Genomic DNA, 8,301 nt, shown 5'->3' with positions numbered 1-8,301 from the left:
TGCTTATTTATTTACTTATTTATTGCTTTTTTTTTTTTTTTTTTTTTTTTGCTCCCCGAGACGGGATTTTTCTTTGTGTAGCTTTGGAGCCTATTTTGAAACTCACTCTGTAGACCAGGCTGGCCTCAAACTCACAGAAATCCACCTGCCTCTGCCTCCCGAGTGCAGGGATTAAAGGCGCGCGCCACCAGCGCCCGGCTAGCGTATTTATTTTTGGTGCACACGCAGGTTATGGCATGCTGTAGAAGGCAGAGGACAGCTTGCAGGATTCACTTCTCTCCTTCCACCATGGGGGCTCCTGGGATGTACCACAAATTGTCTTATTTGACTGTAAGAACCTTTATGCATTGAGCCATCTCCTCAGCACGAGGGCACACGTCTTGATCCCACAGCGATTGGCCGGCTGAATACCGCTGTTTACCAGCATGGACCGTGTCACCTTGAAACCCTACAGACCTCAGCCAGGAATATGAGTGTGTACAGATTATCCAATCAAGTAGTTATTGCAGTTTGAAAAACAATCAAACACCGCCCACAAGGTAATATCTAGCTTTTCATAATGCATTTCTGCATGTTTTTTCCTGTTCTCACTTCCTATGCCTAACTTATCGTGATAAGTGGGGCAGGCACTTGGCCCTACACTTTATTTTCTAGGGCCGCAGGGCCTGGCCCCTGACATATTGAAATATGAGCTGCTTGGTAATAAATTGCTTTCTTTTTTATTTCTTCTCCCTAAAACAGCTGGAATATTATATTATAATTTAAAGAAATGAATCATATGAGCCAGCATGTTATTTATGATTGTCCTTTCCGGGGAGTACAGGAGATGTTCCCAGATGCTTATTTATAGCCAAGGAGCATTGGGTCTGCGGCTTGTCCTCCGTACTCTTTCTGCATGTTTGAACATCCTTTACCCCTGCTCTCCCAGCTCCATATCTAGCCCAGGAGCCGACCTCGATGTGGTTCATGGACTAAGAGCATTGAGCAATTGATTCGAAGCACCCAAATGGCGGCTCATAAGCATCTGTAATTCCAGTGCCAGAGGAGCTGATGCCCCTTCTGGCCTCTGTGAGTACCAGGCATACACACAGTGTACATACATACACAATGGCAAAACCCTCATATACATAAAATAATTTTAAAAAACTGTTGGAAACAAAACATCCTCCAAGTCAGAGGACACTGTGGGAGAGAAAGTGTGGGGGTGGGGGCATCTGGGTTGTTTCCAGGTTCTGGCTATTACAAATAGTGCTGCGATGAACATAGTTGAGCAAATGTCCTTGTGGTATAAGTGTGTCTCCTTTGGGTATATGCTCAAAAGCCGTATTGCTGGGTCTTGAGGTAGCTTGATTCCTAATTTTCCAAGAAATCGCCATACTGATTTCCACAGTTGCTGCACAAGTTTGCACTCCCACTAGCGATGGAGGAGTGTTCCCCTTATTTTACATCTTCTCCAGCATAAGCTGTCCTCAGTGTTTCTGATACTAGCCATTCTGATCGGTGTAAGATGGTATTTTAGAGTTGGTTTTGTTTTGTTTTGTTTTGTTTCCCCTTGGAGTGGACGGAGCAAGCTCCAATTCCAACTCCTAGTTCCAAAAATCCATTTAATATATTGTCCTCGGATAGAGGACGTATCAGATATTAAACTGATAAGAACAGATACTACACTTGACCTTAGCCAAAAGGCCGAGAAGCGATTCAGAGTTGTTTTTATTTGCATTTCTCTGATGGCTAAGAGTGTTGAGCGTTTCCTTACGTGTCTTTAGGCCATTTGAGATTCCTCTGTTGAGAGTTCTTTGTTTAGATCTGCACCCCCTTTTTAAATTGGATTATTTGGTAGTTTGATGTCTAGTTTCTTAAGCTCTTTATATATTTTGGCGATCAGCCCTCTGTCAGATGTGGGGTTGGTGAAGATCTTTACCCATTCCGTAAGCAACCATTTTTTTTTCTTGTTGATAGTGTCCTTTGCTTTACAGCTTCTCAATTTCAGAAGGTTCCATTTCTTAATTGTTGCTCTCAGTTTTTAATATTACTGATGTTATATTTAGGAAGTAATTTCCTGTGTCAGTGTGTTCAAGGGTACTTTCCATTTTCTCTTCTGTGAGGTTCAGTGTGGTTGGATTTATGGTCAGGTCTTTGGTCCATTTGGACTTGAGTTTTGTGCATGGCAATAGATATGCATCTATTTTCATTCTTCTACATGTTGACATCCAGTTGTACCAGTACCAGTTGTTGAAGATGCTTTCTTTTTCCTATTTTATATTTTTAGCTTCTTTGTCAAAAATCAGGTGTTCATAGGTGTGTGGGTTAATGTCAGGGTCTTTGAATAGATTCCTTTGGTCCACCTGTCTGTTTTTATGCCAATACCAATCTGTTTTCATCACTGAAGTTCTATAATAGAGTTTGAAGTCAGGGATGGTGATGTCTCTGCTGTTCCTTTGTTGTACAGGATTATTTTGGCTATCCTGGGTTTTTGTTTTTCTATATGAAATTTAGTATTGTTCTTTCAATATCTGTGAAAAATTGCGTTGGGATTTTGATGGGAATTGCATTGAATCTGTAGACTGCTAAGAGCAAGGGAGATCTTTCCATTTCTGATGTCTTCTTCAATTTCTTTCTTCAAAGACTTAAAGTTCTTGTTATACAAGAACTTGCTTGGTTAGAGTTACCTAAAGATGCTTTATGTTGTTTGTGGCTATTGTCCACCTGCCTCTGCTCCCAAGTGCTGGGATTAATGGTGTGCGCCACTACCACCCAGCTGAGTGTCATGTTCTTAAAATTACTTCTTCTTGCTGGAGCCAACAGCATCTTTAGGGGACCCTGAGAAAATAAGGTCATGTCTTGGGAGAGCTAGCTGTCATTTGTTGTCCAGCCTCTGTGTGATGGAAAGTGCAGGGTTTATCTGAAGTCCTTACTGGAGTAGTCTAAGAGACTGGGCCATTTTAGCTAACTGCTTTGAAGTTGTCCAAAGCTGATATTTGGGTGGTGTTTGTCAGCTTAATGGCATTTCACAGTCCAGGAGGATTTGTCGGTGCAGGGCCCCATCATCTTTTCGGAGACTTCTAAGGTCACTGTTAGGAATGGTCATGGCTGACTGCAGAAATCATAAACATTTTAAAAGTCATATACAACAGATCTCAGGTTAGAGGACCATAATCTACTAAGTACATTCGGGGTATGCAAACTTAGTTCTTAGTTACCTGCCTCAGACTCAAACCCAAAAACACATACAGGAAGCTAGATGAAGTTTTTTTCTTTTTCTAGAATTAGTGCTCTATGTGACCACTACTAACATCATGACAGAAAGTTTATATATATATATATACATATATATGTATATATGTATATATATAATCTTATATATTTTGAGATAATATTTATACCTTAAGAAAAGTTTTAAAAAGCCAAAATAAAACTAAAGGATTATGAGGTTAATGATGATAGAACTGTCCCTTAATTTTGGTTTTCTTCTGTTCCATACCAGGTGGATCTTCTGACATGAGACAGAGGTTTGGGATTTTCCTTTAACAAGCGTGCTTGGGTTTAGAGAAGGAGAGAGCCATGCTCCAATTCCAAAACTAGCTTTAATTTCCATTGAATCGGGACTACAAAAAGATCATTTGCCTTTTATGTTTGTACAGATCAGCAAAAACAAGCATTTGGGAAGATTTATGAAGTTCTACCCTGTTGGAGGTGTCCTATATCATCAGACTAATTACTCCTTTTTTTGGGACATTTTCTCTTGATGATTTGTCCTTCTTCTTCAGGTGTCTCATTTGTCCAGCAGTCTTTAGATTCCTTAGTTAGAAATTTTCATTCTCCTGGAAAGAAAAAAATAAAACCCTGCCCCAACCCTAACTTTGGGGAGTTCCTATTTTTGGCAGGTCATATCTTTGTTAAGGTAAATTGGGTTTTGGAAGTAAAAAAAAAGTATTATCTCTTAATAATATTTGCCGGGCGGTGGTGGCACACTCTTTTAATCCCAGCACTCAGGAGGCAGAGGCAGGCGGATCTCTGTGAGTTCGAGACCAGCCTGCTCTACAAGAGCTAGTTCCAGGACAGGCTCCAACACCACAGAGAAACCCTGTCTCAAAAAAACAAAAAAAAGGGCCGGGCGGTGGTGGCGCACTCGGGAGGCAGAGGCAGGCGGATCTCTGTGAGTTCGAGATCAGCCTGGTCTACAAGAGCTAGTTCCAGGACAGGCTCCAAAACCACAGAGAAACCCTGTCTCGAAAAACCAAAAAAAAAAAAATAATAATAATATTTTTCCATACTTGATCCAATGAAATGTTTTCGTTAGTCTTACAAGGTAGTTCAGATTTAATGACCAAGCTGTGTGATGAACTATCACCTCTTCTAATCAAGAGATCTCTCCTGTTTGAATCTAATCTTTCTCAATCTTGATAGCTTGTCTTCTCCTGTGGAAACAAAATCAAAACCTTTTCCCCAAAGTAACATATAACCTGGTTTTTATTCTGAGATCAATTCATCTTTAAAATATACAGGCTGATTGAATTCAGCAGCTTTTTATACTGTTCAGTCTTTTTATACTGTTCAGCTGCTCCTTTCTCATTAGCATTAAAAAATTTAAAGTTAGCCAGGTAGTGATGGCACACTCCTTTAATCCCAGCACTTGGGAGGCAGAGGCAGGTGGATCTCTATGAGTTTGAGTCCAGCCTGGTTACAGAGCTAGTTCCAGGACAGGCTCCAAAGCTACAGAGAAACCCTGTCTTGACAAAACAACAACAACAAACAAATTTAAAGTTAATAAAGCACAGTTAATAAAACAAATTTCAAAAAAATAAAATTTGGCAAATGGATGTGTTTCATTTTGCAGAGTTTGGGGAATTAAAGTATGTACAACTTACCATAGATACATATTCAGGATTCCAAAGGGCTACTGCCTTGAGTTCTGAAAAGACAGATTATGTAACTACACATTTTTCAGAAGGCATGGTGTGGCTGGGTGGTGGTGGTGCACGCCTTTGATCCCAACATTCGGAAAGCAGAGGCAGACGGATCTCTGTGAGTTTGAGGCCAGCCTGGTCTACAGAGTGTGAGGACAGGCTCCAAAGCTACACAGAAAAACCCTGTCTAGACCACCCCCCCCCCCAAAAAAAGATTTACTTTACGTGTGTATATGTGGACTCTGTCTGCACGTGCACCTGAAGTCAGGAGAGGGCATCAGGTCTCCTATAGATGGTTGCTGAGATACCATGTAGTTGCCCATACTTGAAGTTAGAGACCTACTGGATGAGCAGCCAGTTCTCTTAACCAGCGATCTATCTCTCAAGCCCTTTGTTTTTAGTCTTTAATTGCCTGTGTATGGGTGTTTTGCCTGAGTATCTGTGCTCCTTGTTGGTGTAGCGCCTGAGAAGGTGTTGGATTCCACTGGAACTAACTTTACAGATGATACTCAGTGCTGCCAATCAAGCCCAGATCCTCTGGAGGAAGAGGCTACACTTCTAACTGTGGATACCCCTCTCTCTCTCTCTAACACACACAGAGCTCCACAGTACAGAAAAGCTGAGCATGCGCCGAGTGGGCAGGCTCCCAGGAAAATGAACAAGGAGGCTCCAAAATATGCCTAGTTTCCCCCTCCACGCTCAACAGTCAAATCAGTGAAGACTTGGGAAGAGGCCCCAGCGGGCGCTGCGCTACAGAAGGGGACAGCAGGAGCGGGAAGGTGCTTTCTTAACAAAGCCTGTGGTCCCTGAGACCGGAAGCCATTAACTCTAGGAATCTGTCCTAGATAGCTGCCAGGCCTGCGGCGGACATCCTGTGGGCGAGAGAGACTCTTCTGTGTTCCGCTGCTGGGATGTTGTGGCACAGTCTACACCACACAGGTGTGATTTTCTCTCACATACGCCACCCTCTGTGCCAGTTTCAACTTCCCCATCCCTGGCAGGTGCGAACCCAGTGTTTCAACTGGCACTAAAAACAAATCTGAGAATATTAAGCTTGCGTGTTTACTCTTCCAGTGACTCTTAGGCGGAGGAGCGGAATTGCGAGGAAGCAGTGGGGAGGGTGGCCATGGTGGAACAGAAAGCTCACCAGTCTCAGTGGCCGGCTGAGAGAGAAGTGGTTGGCCTCATTCTTGTGGATTCTGTATCTGCGATTCAAAAGAAATCAGATGGAGATATTTGGAGGAAGACAAATCCAGAAAGCTAGGTGCTGGCAAGATGGCTCAGCCGGAGAAGACACTGGCCTTGCCAACCTGCTTCTCTGAGTCTGCGCCTCCGGAGCCACACGAGGTGCAGAAGAGACTCCACGGAGTGGTCCGCTGGTAGGCATGCTGTGGCAAGATGGTGAGAGGTATAATTCCGTGATAGAGCACTTACCTAAAATGTACAGGACCCAAGCCTGATCCCCAGCAAAACCACACACACACACACACACACACACGCACACACCCCTACACTACTAATGAAAAATTTTAAAGAGATTTATTTATTTTACATTTAGCATGCAAGAGTGTTTGCCTGTGTACCCCATGCATGCCTGGTGTCCAAGGCAGAAGTGAATATCAGATCCCCTGGAACTTGAGTTCCAGATGGTTGTGAGCTACCATGTGGGTGTTGAGAACTGAACCTGGGTCCTCTGCAAGAGCAGCAAGTGCTCTTAATTACTGAGCCTTATCTCTAGTCTCAATAAATTTAAAAAAAAATTATAAAAGAAAAATTTGAATTTGCTACTTGCTAAGTAATCCATTGACTAGTGTGGACAGAGTGACATGCGCAGATTCTGCAGTAGGACCATTTCACAGGCCAGATTCTTAGTGTCTCTCCAGAGCGTGAGAGGTGGGCACTGCCCACTACACTTGTGTGCTTGTGTGTGTGGGGGGGGGATCAAACGTAGGTCCTGTAAATGTTAGGTAGGTGTAGTGATATTTAATTTATATTTTAGTAAATAAAAGTTGCCTGAAGATCAGAGAGTAAAACAGCCCCACTGGTCAGCCTTACAGACTGGGCAGTGGTGACACACACCTTTAATCCCAGTAGCCACACTAGTTTGCCATAGAAACCGGGAGGTAGTGGTGCGCATCTTCAATCCCAACACTAGAGAGGAATAGAAAACAGGGGAGACAGCTCTCACACACAGTCTCATTCCGGGATTCCTGGAGGCTGAATCGCCATTTCGGACTGAGGTAGAGGTAAGAGCCCGGGGCTGGCTGCTTTGCTTTTCTGACCTTCAGGTTGAACCCCAATACCTGTCTCTGGGTTTTTATTAATCTTGCTATAGGTAAGCCCCCTATCACAATTACACCTCTAACCCGACCAAAATCAAATTCTGAGCTCACTCAAACTCTCTCTATAGTTCAAGAAAGCCTGGAATTTGCAATCCTTGTGCCTCGGTGTCACAAATAGCTTTGGTAAGAATCTGTGTCACCAGGGCTGGCTCTTCAGACCTATGACAGCTGTGTCTCTAATGGACTTGTCGTTATCTCTAAACAATAGAGAAGAACTATTGATATAGCATTCATATTGTACTAGGCGTTTGAAGCCATTGAAGGATGATATGTGTGCAAGTTACATGTAAAGACAATACCATTTTATAGAAGGGACTTGGGCATCCATTTTTTTTTATAATATGAGGCAGATTTCCTAGAGTTAATGCCCTGTCAATGCTGAGAGATGACTGTATTTTTTTAAATCTCTTTAAGAACATTAACAGCTAGATACCATGTGGTACCTTGGATTGGATCCCAGGACACAGAAGAGTTATTAGTGAAGAAATCAGCAAAATAATAATATAAAATCTGGAGTCTCGTTAGCAATAATGCACCAGGGTTCATTTCTTGGCTCTGACAAATATGTCCTGGTTATGTAAGATGCTGACAGTAGACGAAGCAGTGAGGGCTATTCAGGGACTTTATTATCTGTGAAACGTCTCTGTAAGCCCCAAATTATCCTAAAATAGAAGTTCGTTAAAACAAAGACCTCGGGAAAAGATTGGCAGCCTATGCTGTTATTTAAAAACTTGTTAGCAACGAAGAACGAGGAAGAGTGTGAGGGTTTGCCACGTGGCCACAGCCTGCCAGGAGCATTCATCCTTGAGTGTGCACTGATGCAGAAGATGCAGCCATGGTGGTCACATGCTTGCTGAGCATGTGCGAGGCCCTGGATTCAGCCTGCAGTGCTGAAGAAGAGACTTCAGAAGATGGAGGGGGGGGAGGACAAGAGGTAGGAATCTAAAGCTTCCAAGGGCAGGCACTCTGAGAGAATCACAAATATCCCAGGCCACTGTGGACTTCAATTCAATGCCCTGTCAATTCCAAGCCTGGATCCTTCTTATCTTTAC

General features: G+C 42.9%; 1 non-coding gene across 1 annotated transcript; it reads right to left on the bottom strand.

The window, feature by feature from the left end:
* Positions 1-1,516: 1,516 nt before the first annotated feature.
* LOC121436350 lies at positions 1,517-1,698 on the bottom strand. Its single transcript, XR_005972687.1, has one exon. It is a non-coding gene; the product is annotated as a U2 spliceosomal RNA (small nuclear RNA).
* Between the last annotated feature and the right edge of the window lie 6,603 nt (positions 1,699-8,301).

Source organism: Microtus oregoni, unplaced genomic scaffold (genome assembly GCF_018167655.1).
Source record: "Microtus oregoni isolate MIOR12 unplaced genomic scaffold, Mior012 000048F_ref0000485, whole genome shotgun sequence".
Classification (NCBI taxonomy): Eukaryota; Metazoa; Chordata; class Mammalia; order Rodentia; family Cricetidae; genus Microtus; species Microtus oregoni.
The sequence above is the reverse complement of the archived record's forward strand: the minus strand, read 5'-3'. Positions and strand labels throughout refer to the sequence as shown.